The 15,488-nt window shown below is 36.1% G+C and overlaps 1 long non-coding RNA gene across 3 annotated transcripts in view; it reads right to left on the bottom strand.

The window, feature by feature from the left end:
• The window catches only part of LOC105858225 (uncharacterized), an 88,181-nt gene that overhangs the window by 68,129 nt on the left and 4,564 nt on the right, over nt 1-15,488 (bottom strand). The window lies entirely within an intron of this gene.

Raw genomic sequence — 15,488 nt, 5'->3', positions numbered from 1 at the left:
TCCATTATGACAAGATTGGTTTTGCTTCTTCCAAAGGATGTTTTTGGTTAAGAAACTTCCAGAGAAGAAAGGGAAGACAACAGAGTAGACAATAGGCCTGTGGTTCATCTAAGGCTTTGAATGAACTTATTTTCTCTTTTAATAAGAGAAAAATTAAAAATAAAGCCATCTACTTATAAAACATATTGCCAGGCATGGAGCCTTTCCCAAGATTTTGTAAAAGTTTGTCAAACAAGAATTCCTGAATGTGAGAGTTGCAGATAATTCTGTCTCTGGGTATGGGTTTCAATCCCCTTCTTCCCAGTGAACATTGAATCCCCTGAGAATCTAAGCAAATAGCAAACAAAATCAAAAGAATAATTACAAATTCCAAGGAAAAGTAAAAATTTTTTAAGAAGAAAATGAAGGAAAAGCATTTTTTTTTTTTTTGGCTAAGCAGTGAACAATAGTTATGCAGTCACAACAATGCAGACACTGAAAAATTACTTAGCATAAAATACATATAACTATGTAGAAGGAGATGGTCATGGAAAATAGTACTAAAATTGTTCATTCAAATATTATTTCAAAATATGGAAGCAACTAACAAGAATAAACATTAGGACAATGTTTATAAGCTGTTGCATATGGGGTACGGGACCAAAGAAATAAAACGTAAGACAGGGAATTGCTATTGTTACGAATCTTATGGCAAAATTTGATTTTTTAAAAAATAATGTGTTTTACCTTAATGAGGATTTTCTACAAATTTCACTATTTAAAGTCAGGATGCATAGACATAGAAGTTTCTTTATAAGATTTTAAGTATTAAAATATTTCTTTACAAAATTATTCAAATATTTCAATGCAAAGATCATTTCAGTAAGTCCATGTTTTTTGTTTAACGTTGTTTTTAGAAAATGCTATCTTAACAATAAGCACACATAATGATCTACAAAGGATTTCCACATAGAAGAATATAATCAGAAATATTTTTTCCTCTTAGTAGATCCATAAAGCTTGGCTCCAAACTTTTATGGATCAATTGAAATCCAATGTGGGGAAATATCAGGATAGATTAATTAAGCATTTGATGACAGAAAAATCATACTAGGTTCCAAGCAATCACTAATTAAACATAAGTGACTATTTTTAAGAAGGCCATATAGCAGTGTTAATCTTCTTAAGAATCAATAATCCTCAAAACAAGAGTATGCCTCAGTGCAGCTTAAGGGGTTAAAATACTGCTTGTTAGGAAAGAGGTCTGCAGTTAGACTTAATCAGAATTTTCAAATATTTGAGAGACCAGGAAAAATCACTTGAAATAATTATGTCTTGAAGCCATTTTATTTTCTAAGGTGGGGAAGATGGTCTCTATTTATTCCTTTTGTTGTATAGGTTTATGACTATCAACATATAAAACTTTGTATCAGTCTTTTATATTTCTTTTGCAAATAGTTCCCTTCCTCTAAAAGTAATTTCTATGAGCTAAATGAAGACAATCATGATAGAGTCCCAGGACGCCAAGACTCTTTGGAGAGAAAGTAACCCCGAAGTGGAGCTTGGCATTCACTGGGTAAAACATAGATGGTGGCAGCTGCTCATATCTCATCAGGCAAAACACCTACCCACACACATTGTCTCATGAAACACCATGTGGAAGAGACAACAGACAAATGGAATAAACACAGGGGCTACGTGTCTGCTGGGTGTGGGGTGGGGAATCCTGTTAGATAATCTTAGGGCTAGCAAATGGGAAAATTGTAGGTCAGAGGAAAATTTCCTTAATATCACCAGTTTCCACTTGAGCAATGTGTAACATCACTTTCTGATGCCAAGTCTGGCATTTCATGTTCCCTTCTGTACCCACACTCAAGGTTCCCACACCCTGCCAAGAACAGCCTCGTAGGAAAGGCTCAACTATTTGTACATGATGTGACTTTCACTCTGTTGGCCAATTCCCTCACAGTACTGACGAGCAAATGAGGAGATGGACAAATCTCTCATGCAAAGTAATTCCTAACAATTTACATAGCTATCCTCCCCTCAGAGACTAAATCCCCACTTCTAAAGCATGGTGGTAGGTACATGGTGACCTCCTTTTCGAATAGCACGGTATGCAAAAGTGGTCAAAAAGGGGCAACTTTGTTATGGAGAATCCTGAAAAAAACCCTGCCTCACCCAGGTGATCAAGGTAGTACTGATGAGGCTATGCTGGCACCACAGCTCCTAGGCTGTGCTTTGATATGTGTGATAAGACATGACACTTTTTACCTCTGGGGTCTTGTGCCCAAGAATGGTAACCTCAGTCTGATCCTGAGAAAAAAAACTTCAGACAAATCCAAGTTGAGGGAGATTTTACAAAACACCTAACCACAAATCCTCAAAACCGTCAAGGCCATCATCAAAAACAAATGAAGTCTGAGGAACTATCACAGTCAAAAGGAGCCTAAGGAGACAGGAAGACTCATAGCAATGTGGTGTCCTGAATGGGATGCTGGAGCCAGAAAAGGAAATTAGAGAAAAACCAAGGGAATCTCAATAGAGTAAGGCTTTCATGAATAAACACATCCATACTGTTTAGTAATTGTGACTAAGATCTGATGCTAATGATAGAAGAAACTGGGTGTAGGGTGTATGGCAATTCTTTACTATCTTCCCAACTTTTCTATAAATCTAAAAACTACTTTAAAATAAAAAGTGTATTTAAAAAACCTAATGCCTGTAATTTTTTAAATTTTGTAAAAATTGCTTTTGTTTCACATGTTAGTCATTTGATATGTGAAAATATTTTGCAATAACAACAGTCGTGTGACTCATTAAATATCACTGATTCATAGTTTTTCAATGATAGAGTAACATATTACTGCTCTTAAGAATCTTCTGAATCCTTTCTCTTAATCTTATTGGGTTAGGAAAAAGACCCTGATATTCCAAGCATATATTTCTAAGATTAAATTCCAATGGCTCAGATGAATTTAAATTCAACATCTAATAAATCTTACTTCAGTCTTTCTCATATGATTTTACATGATTCACCTGTAAAATAAGTAGCTAAATGACTCCTGTTCCTGATATTAAGCTATCCTTTAACTGGCAGCTTGGTCTTAGAGGTCTTAGGGTTTTGTGCCTCTGTTCTTTATTCTACAAACAAGGATAACAGAATTTATATTTAACAAACATTTTTATTCTAATAAACCTATAAAAGGAAGATTTGCTAAGAGGTGTTCAAATAATAAATATGTAGCTAGACTGTAATAGTATTGCTTTTTAAGTAATCATTTGAGTTTAAGGCGTGGGAGAAAGGTCAGTGCACCAATAACAATGTTCTTTCTTTGGAGGAAAAAAAAAAAGAAGTCTTGCGATAACATCTAAGAATTTAGTTTTCTAAATGTCTTGGCATTTGGATTTAAGTTTTAACCTGGTATAAATGTTAGTATTACAATTGAATACATACTTGTTCCACTGAACACCGTATTTGATGCTAAAAGTAAGAATAAGTGGTTAGTAATAAATGATCAAAGTAAATTGTAATATTTCAAATCCCATTTTAAATCCTCTTTGATAAATATAAAATGCCATATCATCTTTCACCCAACAAAGCAAAATAAAAAAGAAATACTCTAAATAATTTTATGGTTATACTTTCTTCTTCATTTATATTTTGACATTATTTTTCTCTCTTTTCTTTTTTTATCTATAACAATAGATTTCACTTAGGAATCCCTTCTGAGCCAATCTCATGTAAGGTTATGCCAATGTTGAGAATTCAAAGGAAACTAGAATTCAAAGGTTAGCTGGCTAATGCATGGTATTTTGGGAAATTATAACTACCTGCCTAAATACATTTTTATTTTCTACAACTGGATTTATACCTTGAAATAAAATAAAAATATTCTATTTATATAGTAGAATATTGTTTGTCAATGTGTTTTCCATGGATCAGCAACACCAGCATCACAGGGATCTTGTTAGAAATGCAGACTCTGTTCCCACCTGAGATCTACTGAACCAGAACCTACATTTAGCAGGATTCCTAAGTGACCTGTATGCACATTAAAGTTTGAGAAGCAGTGTTTTATATAGTTACTATTATTTGAAACAATATTTTTACCAGGATGTACTATATACAATTCAAGCTAAAGTTTAATTTGTTGCACTGTGTTTCCCCGAAAATAAGACCTACCCATAAAATAAGCCCTAGCAGGATTTCTAAGCATTTGCGCAATAGAAGCCCTACCCTGAAAATAAGACCTAGTGATGAGTGTGGCTAAGCAGTGTGTCTGCACAACCCATGCATTTCGAGGTAAAGAAGACAAGCAACCCTTCTCATCTGCCCCATGAGAGCTCTATTTCTCGACATGAAAGACTGGGGCCAATGGTTCTAAAGGAAATAGAGTCGCAAGAAATTCAGGATGGAATTTGAGGTTTGGAGAGTTATAATGATGTTCCACAAGAAGACAACTTAACTGTATTTGAATAAATGTAGATTGTTGCACTGTACTTAAAAAAAAAATACCACATCCCCTGAAAATAAGCCCTAGAGTGTCTTCTTGAGGAAAAATAAATATAAGAACTTGTCTTATTTTCGGAAAACACGGTACTACTTTTGTTAGTCACTTGTTTCATATCTTTTTTCCACACTTTTCTCCTCTGTGGTCCTGCAGGAGTCTGCCCCAGTAATTGGTCTCTGACATCTCTGTTACACCATGGCCCCAAGAAGCCACTGTTATTGAGGAAGGATGAGAAGTGGAGACTTATATCATTAATATTTGTGCTAGTTAAGTAAACAGTTAATAAATAATTTTGCATAATTTTAAAAAACAAGTCATTACCCAATAACTCTAGCAAGATTTCTGAAACAATTATTTTGAAAATTAAGTAAAAGGCAATCAAGTGTATAAACAATTTGAAACCACCAGATAAAAATATCTGGAAGATATTCTCAAAAGTTCATGATATCTGAAATACAAAGCAAACGAATTTGTATTTTGACATGGAGCTCCAATAAAAGAGACTGCGCATTTATATATGCATGTGCATTTTTAAAACCCTTATTAAGATTTTAATTTTCCATCAAGGGCAACTTGTCATATGAAGATGAAACTATTTTATGATTCATTTGCCAAGTGTAACTGTGACAGCTGAGATTAATTTAATCTGGGCTTTTATGCATTAGCATTCAAAAGGAATCTGAAGCAGAGAGAAGTACTTTGTTTTGTTTTATTATTACAATGAAGGAAATATTTTGCATCATCTCTATTTTGATGATCACAATGAGCTGGTGAATTAAGTGGTTTTATAGTTAAACACAAATGTGGATTAGGAAGGAAAGCTACTTCCAAGCTGTCTTGCTGTCCTTTAGACACATGCTTGAATGACACTGTCATTCATGAGAAGCAGAGGCTGTAACATTTACTCTGGAAAATAAATGTTTACCTCAAGCAGCAATTGACATTTCTAGCTTATTGCGTGAATATAAAACACTGCTTCGAATCATTTTCCGGCATCAGTCCTTGTATCTTGCTTTTGGGCCTCAGGCCAATATTAGATTAGTGAACCTTTCTGGTGGCTCACTTTCACTTCCTAGAAATGCATGTTCACGTCAGTAGCGTGATGGCCAACTTGATCCTCTGGCCAACTTGAGCCAGAGGTTTTCAGAGTTGAAATAAGCCCACGGGAACCATGGAAACAGGGGAAGAGATGCAGATGTGGATAGTGCTCTGCCGTGTTAACTGATTCCGCTGGAATCAGGATGCCTCAAATACCACCACAAGGGGGCTCTTCTGGGGCCACATCTTCCACACACTTCAGCCTTTATCAAGTTATCATGACATTGTCACGACTATGCATCAGGTAGACATTGCTATCGATGATGTGTCCATGGAGACCACTGACTAAAGAACGCCTCAGTCTCCCATCAGCAGTAGTTCCTCTTTCCTTTATTCTTTTTTGCTGCATGTATGTAATCCACCATGCTGGTAAGCAAAAACCCCTGTTCTCCCCTGTTCTCTCCATTATAGCAATGAAAATCCCTCATAATCTCTTAATTGCTGCAATAACACTAGAGTCTCTTCATTCTGTGGTTTCTACCCATTCCGATTTCCTTCTTCTTCCAATGCAGGTCTAAGAATTCAAATTATACGCAAACACATTTTTTACCATTAAATATAATGATTATTCTTATTGAGAGTTTATCATATGCCAAGCACCCTGTGAGGTCCAAGAATTTTTTACTCTAAATAGTCCCAGCCACTCTTAGTTAACTCTCACAACTGAAATAGTATACCATTATTACTCTGTGCCATAAATTTAGCATTTATGTTCATTGTTGTATCATTATTATACATACATAAATTCTGACTCCTCAACTAAACTGTAAGCTTCTTAATTTTAATGATTTTTATCTTACTATTCATAAAAGGTTTTGAGTAAATACTGGGGGATTGTTTGAAAAGGCATGACAAAATATTTTTGGAAGTTGAAAAAGAACAAGTAAAAATAAATACATGTACAAAAGTATATAATATTTCACCTACATGTGGACAAAAACAGTCAAGGAATATTTAGTGTGAAACAAAACTTAGAGGCCCAATTCAGACATGTAGAAAATGTGACCTTATTTCTCTTTAATCTCAACTATCTTCCATGCATCTATATTTATTTATAGCAGTAAAGAATCTTGTTTGATAATGTCTTACTTAACTCTCAGTTGTTCTTAAGTAAATGACAAATTCAGGATTTTAACCTGAGTAGTTGAAAGTTCAGCCTCCATTCAAGGCTACTGTACTTTCTCTTCTTACTCACTTCCCTGTCCATGAAGAACATATCACACAATATCATGGGTGCATCACTGCCATTAGGTATCCATAAAATATGTTCTAATATACTTCCAGAGCAGACTTGCTAGGGATCATCTATCTAACAACATATCTGGGGGGCTGTGGATAAAGTAAAAGTCTTCCCCAAACACATTAACTTTTTAAAAGTAATGTTTAGGTAATATGTACTTATAGACATAAGTAACAAGAACACACTCTAGAAAGTCGTGCATAAGCAAGCTCCTGAGACTAAGGATATTGGAAAGGTGATGTTCGTGTCCTTGTTCCACAACAAACACTATTTTCTTTATCCAGCCCCACCGCAGGGCTCATCGCCCTGGTGTTGGAGTCCGGTCACACCCAGGATTTCCCCAGGTACAATGGGATGGCTCACCTTCAGAAAAGAGATTCCAGCACAGCCATGCTGGCACGTGGCAAACAGCAAAGCCAAGCACTGGAGGAAAGCTGCTCACTCACCTGACATGAAACCGAGCCGCTAACATGTCTCATCTGTCCTCATCTGAAGTGGCCAGACAGCATTGTCCCCAGGTAGTTTCTTTCAGGGAATGTTTGGCCTTAAAGACGACTAAGGTGATCACATGATCTAATTCTCTGCAGGTAAAGATATTTAGGATCGGCTTCCTAGAGAAGTAACAACTGTATTGTGGGAACAGACATTTTCTTCATCTTTGAGTTGGTCAGTTGCCAACATGGCCAGGTAATGAAGTGAAGAATGAACAATAGGAATTATCCAGAGAGTCCAGGGATCACTGAACGTGTGTGACTGATCAGCAGGTTTTTTGGTCCAAATTTCTGAGCATCTATTCTGGCTTCATTCACAGATTCATGCAAAGCCTCATGGAAATGGATCCAGAAGACAACCAATAAATAATACCCTACAAAAAAACTGGCTTTTAGCTCTTTTATTTTGAGGCACAATTCTTGAATCAAACTTATGTATCTTTGTTCTCTCCTCCCCGGAGAAACATCCTTTCTTAGACTTCTCATTCCAACCACAGGTGAATGGGCCCCTGGGAAGCCACCCCACCAAGCCATCCTGTATGAAAACCCAACATTCGAACACTGATCATCCTTTTTAGACCCAAGCAGAAATCCCTCCCTTACACAAGTAGGCTGGTCTGGGCATATTAAAAGCCATTAGTACACCCATACCTCACAAGAGGTTAATGATATATATCACCAAATGCCTTTTTTATTTTATTTTAAATATGCAAGACATATCTATGGAACCAAAATTCAATTTCTATTTCCAATTGCATATGTGCTACATTTTAGAGCAGTGAATACATTTTAAAATGTGACTAAGAAGTTAAATATCGCTGAAAAAATTAATCTTCTACTTTTTTCCTGGTTTCTCATTGAAATGGATGATATAAATATTAGCTGTAGAGGAAACTGCTTACTACAGTCAGAAATAAGATGTAGCTTGGGGAAAGTAATCACATTTATGTAGTCTTTGCTTAGATTTGAAAAAAAATGTATGTTTAATGGTTACGACTTTAAAATAAAATTGCCTTCATCTCGTTTAGCTTAAAGTCCAGACACCAGTAGCAAAATGCATTCTCCTTCATCAGTTTTCTGGCAGCTCTCTCTTGTTCTTTAATGTATTCTTAAACACAACATCAGAATTTCATAAGGATGACATTCTAGGAATGAACTGAAGTAAAATGTGTGCTCTAACCGAATAGCACATCTTTCATGAATGACTTGAGAAAGGTAATGATGTAACTGGTTCATTGTAAGTCAGCACGTTTAACCTATAGTTATAATAATCATTATTCCCCAAATGTGTAAAACAGCCCCAGAATCAAAGATTCTCTTCAGTCTACTTTCTCAGCTGTTCATATCTGTCAGACCTCATCTTCTGATTTGGAGCGAAAAAAATATAACATTCATTACCATAGGTTGTTTTTCCTTTTTCCTTTATGAAAAGGATTACAAGATCTTTTTCCTATATGAAATTAGCTGAGCATGGTGATGCATGCCTGTAGTTCCAGCTACTTGGGAGGCTGAGGCAAGAGGATTGCTTAAACTCAGGAGTTTGAGGTTGCTGTGAGCTAGGCTGATACCACTGCACTCTATCCCAGACAACAAAGCAAGACTCTGTCAAAAAAAAAGTCCACGGCCTATATGTAAGGCACACATACTTAACATAGAAAAGATGCATACAACAAATATTTTTAATTAGGAAGAAAATTACAATTGAGTGGGTACCTATGTCAAAATAATTTACATAAAGCTGGAAAACATAGACATCTGTTCTTTTTGCTCAAAGTACTCTAAGAGTACCAAGGATGTAATCTGACAAACATATGTATACAGTAAGAAAAAGAAATGATGTTACTAAAACAAATGAGAGTTGGCTATATCAGGAATGAAATGTTTGAACATTCAAATGACCCAGGTATCTCTTTATAGAAGAATTAAATTGTGCTCTATTGAATTTTAAAGGGAGCCATTTTTTATTTCTGCAAAGACACAAATAAATAAGTGTTTATTTACAGGAATTTTGTTTAATTATGCATTCCAGTTTTCTAAACCTGAAAATGCCATATAATATATGAAAGGAAAGCCACCTGCCATGCTTCCATAAGCAGAAACCAAAAGCATATGATTTCTAATGAGGCATAGGGCCTTTAAAAATTATAAAGGTCTCTTGCTTTGAAAATGATTTTCTAAATAGCAAAGTCTCTACCAAAATTGTAGCTGGAAACCCAGTCCTTTCCTGCAAGGAAGGGCTCACTACTGTTATTTTATGGAGCAAGAGAGATGTTTACATCCTGTGAGGATTCTTGTGTGCTTCCGTCTCTGTGGGTGACCTGGGGTCCTCCCCAGGTACCTCAGCATTCTATCCTCCACCCACATGAATGACACAAATGTCTCTCAGTCTGCTATCCGTTCACTCTCAGCCACAAACCTTTGCTGATGCTCTTCTCTGCCAGAAGGGCTGTCCTCCCACTTCTACCTGCTAAATCCTCCTTACCCTGCAGTCTGAGGATGACATTCCCAACCCTAATTTCCTTTGAACTGACCCCTCCGTCTGTGTTATAACTGTCTCTTTGCTGGACTCTCCCTCCTATTGGATTCTGTAAGGGCAGAGCCTGAGTTCTGTTCATCATTTTATCACCAACAACTAGCACAGGGCCTGGAATAAAGCAATATATAGCACTTGTTAATTAAATAAATCAATGAAGGTGGTACGACAGGTATTTTACTTCTTCTTCCTGTCCTTTCTTTTTGTGTTAGTAGTTGTTGTTCTGAGAGGTAGGGGTGGAAGTCTTTCCATGGCTTGAAATGTACTCTCTGCTCCCTCTTATGCTTTGTTCTTGGCTTCCACTGAGCTGTGAGAGAGGACTTCTTATTATATCCTCAAATTTGCAAAGCTCCTTAGCTGGCTTAGCCTGGCTACTTGCAATAGAATTTCACAGTTCATGGAACATAATGGAACACGTTCTCAACTGGGACAAGTGATTTCTGTGCCAAAATGAACTAATTTTTAACCCTAACTATGTCATTATCTAAGTCTATTAAGTTGGACAATTTCAATTATTTTTGATAGCCTCAGTTTCTCACTTATAAAATGAAGGATTTAACTACATGATCTTAGAGGTTCCGAACAGTGTGCAGTTCTCAGATAAAACTACCTAGGCTTTCATAGTATATAGTCAGAAATACAGGATGCTAATTCATGCTTTGAATATCTTATGCATTTTGTAAATTGAATCTCATGAATCAATTGTATTAGCAAATGTGGCAATATAATGAAAAGGTAACCTGCAAGTTGCAACTGGAATTGGCTAATACTATAAAGGAACTTATTGACACATAACTGAAAGGTCAGAGTATTTCAAGCTTCAAAAGCAATTTCATCCATGCTCCAGTTCTGTTTCTCTAATTTTCCCGCTTCTGCCCTCCTTTTGTGTCTGGGCTTCAAAATCAGGCTGACTTCTTCCCTTCTGATAGCACACTGCTCACTGTCATACAAGTCTGCCACCCAGTCTTTCCCCCAGTCATTAAATAAAGCCTGGATCTCACTCTGGTTGGGCCAAACAGGAGCAACTGCCCAATCCTAGAACAATCAACTTGACCACGGTCAGGCCGGCATTGCACAGAGGAGCCTCCACCTGAGCATAGACCTGTGGGAGTAGGAGAGGGGTGTCTAGTTGCTCCTGGAACAAATCTAATTTTTGAGGGGTGGAAAATACTCCAGCAAACAACTTAGCACCTTCATTGGAAAGAGGGGAAATGGAGAGCAAGTAAGCCCCAACAACAGAATTCTCATAGTGGGTAAGCCTTGAGAACTATTCCTTTAATAATAGGAGACTAATAACAGGATTAATGACTCTCAAAACTACATCTTGATTTCTAACATGTCTCTGCAAATTCACACACAAATCCGAAACTGGAACTTATATTTTTTCACTTAGCTATTCCAGTATTCCCTCAACTCAACATATCTCCAAAAGAGTACATTAAAGGCTTCTCCTGTAAACACTCGCCTATGGGAATATTCCATCAGAACAACCACGGCTCCCTCATTAACCCAGCTTTGGGAACATGGAATTGACTTTGATTTCCCCAACTTATTCTTAGTCCATATGTATGTACTGATTAAGTTCTATTGATCCTGTCTTCCACCTAGACAGATAAAAACAAGTCGCAGAAAAGGCATAAACAAGTAAAATTTTATTTATCCGTATCCCCCTAAGATGTGTCCATCTTCCTTATATTTGAATCCCTAGAACCTACCTCAAAGATCTGCATACAGTACATTCAGGAATGTTTTTTAAGAATGGTGATAATGTTCAATATAACAGTAAATTATTTCATTTTTAATGGCTTCTTCCCATCCTGTATGCCATAAGTCCTACTTTCTAGAACACGATTTTGAGATCATCTAAAATACACCCCAAGTTCTCAAAAGGAATGCAATGACCTTACACTGTATTGACCAAGAAGACTAAGACATATACATCTAAAAGATCTTTCTTAACTGTTCAAAGACCTCTTACTGGTTCTTTTTTCCAATTCATAATTTGAATGATGAGTAGCTATAAACTCTAGATGACCTAGCTATTTTTGAAATAAAATACACATTTTTAAAATTCAGAACATAAATTTTTAAAATCCAAAAGCAGGACACAAGAACAGGAAATCAATATATTTGCAAATTTTTTTAAATCTCTTTTATAGCTATAATAAATGATAATAGGAAATGATCTAGAAAAAAATGTGTTTTTAATTTTCTAATTAGCTAATCTATTAGTTTCCTAGGACTTCTGTAACAAAGCAGCATAAACTTGGGAGGATAAAACAACAGAAATTTGTTATCTCACAATTCTGGAGTAATGAACTCCAAAATTAAGGTGTTGGCATGGCTGGTTCCTTCTGAGGGCTGGGAGGGAGAATCCGTTCCACACCTGTCTCCCAGCTACTAGTGACTGTGGCACTCCTTGATTTGTGGCAGCATCACTCCAACCTCTGCCTCCACTTTCACAAAATCCTCCCCTCTGTGCATCTATGTCTCAAACCTACATCTCCTTTCTCTTACGAGAACACCAGCTATTAGATTTAGGGCCAATCTTAATCCAGGATGACATCATCTTGAAATCCTTCCCTTAATAACATCTTCAAAAATCATTATTCCAAATAAAGTCACACATCTTTTGGGGGGACACAAATTCAACCCCCTACACTCTCCCTCCCATTCACTCCAAATTATATGCCCCACATGAAAACCACATTCACCCCATCCCAATATCCTCAAAAATCTTAACCCCATTAGAGTATTAACTCTTAGTCTAAAATCTGATATAAATATTTTCAGGACAAAGATACCAAATCTTGTCATCTAAATCAGGTATTGGTGAGACTCTCTGGCTATGACTCATCCTGTGGTGAAAGTCCTCTCTTTCTCTGCACCTCTGAATTTAGAAAAAAAGTTATCTGCTTCGAAGAAACAACAGCGGGTTTATTTTTCCTTCCCTTAAAATTGGGCAAATGTTTGTCATCACCTTTTCTCCCATTCCAAAAGAAAGAAAATGGTAGGAATAAGGGAGCCCACTGGTATTAAGCAAGTTTAAAACCCAAGAGAATGAGGACATTGCCTTGTTAAGGACTCACTGTTACATAATTTATTGAAATGGTGCTTTACCTGTAATGAAGAGTGGTATTTAAAACCTTAATACAGTTTCTCAAATGTTATCTAGGATAACTTGGAAGGTTAACAATAAACAAAAAAACAGTACAACAAACATATACAAGATGTAAATCACATCCCTCTTTAGTGTCGGAATATAATGACTGCTTGAGCAAATGCCTACTTCAAGAATATGCCTTTGTCTCAGGATTTTTGGGGTGCATAGAGAAATGGCAGGATATACAGAACACTTTTTCTGACTAGTTTTCCCGGAGGCCTGGAAATAGATTTTCGTGGTTGGTGGAGTACTGAACCTTCTCCTTCTGTGTGTCTAGGTCGACATTAGCCAAGACCTAGACTCTCTTTGCTTTCTGGTCAGAAGCTGGGACCAACGTTGTCCATCTTCTCATTGTTCCACATTCTCTTTCTCTAAATAAAGGGAGATTATCTCTAACTTCTGCAACATGAACAATTTTAACTAGATTTGTTTTCTTTATAAAAACTACGATATCAGCACCTTTTCAAAACTGACTGTTACAGAATTACTGAGTTGTTCGGCTTAGGCTCAGCTGTTATACCAGAGCTCTAGGTTCAAGTTCCTTCTGTGGAGTGGACATGTAACATCACAACACACAAGTCTAGGGGTCTCTAGGATCTCAGAGCTCCTCTGATCTGAACATGCCAGGGGCTCCAAAGGGTTTGAATGTGGGTCACATCTCCTTCCATAAGAGGCAGAAGAAATATGACGAAAACCAGCAGCCAGCTGGATAACAAACACATCATGCTCTAATGTTTCATTTCTAGATTCAATCATCCGTGCCAATTTTTCATCTATTATTTTTATCCTTTTTACTTTATTGTAGATTTTTAGTGAGACACAGTGATAAACACAAACTTAAAAGAATCAACAGCATTAAACTTCAAAAGAATAAAGACATAACTAGCAATGCCTGGTACATCCATCTACAAGGAGCAGCTGAAGGTGCCATTCATCTCATGCCTTTGAGACTCATACCATTATGCTTCTACAGCAGGCCTAACCCAGCACACTGGAAGTGCAGAGCTTACTTAAAAAGCCACTATTTCGCCCTAAGAAAATCCTTTAATATAATATTTAGTTTTCACAGTTTTTTGGCTAAGCTTCTGACATTACCACGACTTGCTGGCCCACATTTCTAAATTATACTGATTCAAGAAAAAGAGTATTTGAATAGAGATAACCCCAAAACATGTGATTGAAAATTTGATGACATTTTGCATAGTCAGAAAGACTTTTCCTGCTTAGAAAAATGTTTTCTCTGTAACACAGATGTGTTTCTCAATGCTTTGGAATTTCCTCTTTAGAAAATATGTTGAGTCAACTGAATTTTTAAGGAAAATAATTATATCCTGAATTTAGCTCTGCTGAAAGAGCATGCAAGAGTTGCAATCATGTCCTTTGTAAATGTGTTTTTAAGTTTTCCTAGAGTTTATCATGTGAGGATGAAACGAAGGAACTGGGGTCTCAGGGTTAATGTAGACTTTGATTTGTAGAAGAATGAGAATGTGCATAAAGGTAAAAAAAATACATATGTGCCAACATGTACATTATCACTAATCCTCAGAATTGGAAAACCTCAATCTTTTATATTCAAAATCCTTATTGGTTCCTATTTGTAATGTGTTTATCATGAAATGATTCCTAGTAAAATAAAGATCGGGAGTGGGCAAATGTGTGACAGTGATTTTCTATGTGTTTCCACTTTGCAGAGGGGAATACAAATAAAGCCACTATAAACATTTTTTTTCCCAAAGTGGCTGTACCATTTGCATTCCTACCAACAATAGATGAGATTTCTGTTTGCTCAGAATTTTTGCCCACACTTACATAGTCAGTCCTTTTTATCTTGGTTATTCTAATAGATGTGTGCTGGTATCTTAATATGCTTTAACTGTGAATTCCTAAAACAATTAAAGATTTTAAGCTTGTTTTCATATTTGCTATTCACCTATCTTACTTGGTGAAGTGTCTGTTCAAATCTTTTGCCCAATTTTTTTTATTGTTTCCATTGCTTCCTTTTCTTACTACTGCATTTTGAAAGTTTGTTATATATTCTGAATACTAATCATTTATTAAATATATGTTTTGCTAATATTTTCTCTTAGTATGTGGCTTGTCCTTTTATTTTCTTAATAGGGTTTTTTAAAATGCAGAAATTCTTTATTTCAATTAATTACATTTTTTTCTTTTAAGGACAGTAATTTTTGTGTTATATTTAAGAAATATTTGCTAAACTTGTGGTCACAAGCTTTTCATCCTATGTTTATTTCTAGAAATTTTATGTTTTAATACTTAGATCCATAATCCATTTTGAGTTAACTTTTGTATACATTGTATGGTATGGTTCAGAGTTCAATTTCTGTGCATATGGATGTCCCTGGCACCATTTGTTGAAAAGACCATTCTTCTCAATTGAATTGCCTTTGCAAAACTTTGTAGGAAACCGATTGACAATATTTAGCTGGTCTATTTCTGGACTCTCTTTTCA

The sequence above is a fragment of the Microcebus murinus genome, chromosome 25 (assembly GCF_040939455.1).
Source record: "Microcebus murinus isolate Inina chromosome 25, M.murinus_Inina_mat1.0, whole genome shotgun sequence".
Taxonomy (NCBI): Eukaryota; Metazoa; Chordata; class Mammalia; order Primates; family Cheirogaleidae; genus Microcebus; species Microcebus murinus.
The sequence above is the reverse complement of the archived record's forward strand: the minus strand, read 5'-3'. Positions and strand labels throughout refer to the sequence as shown.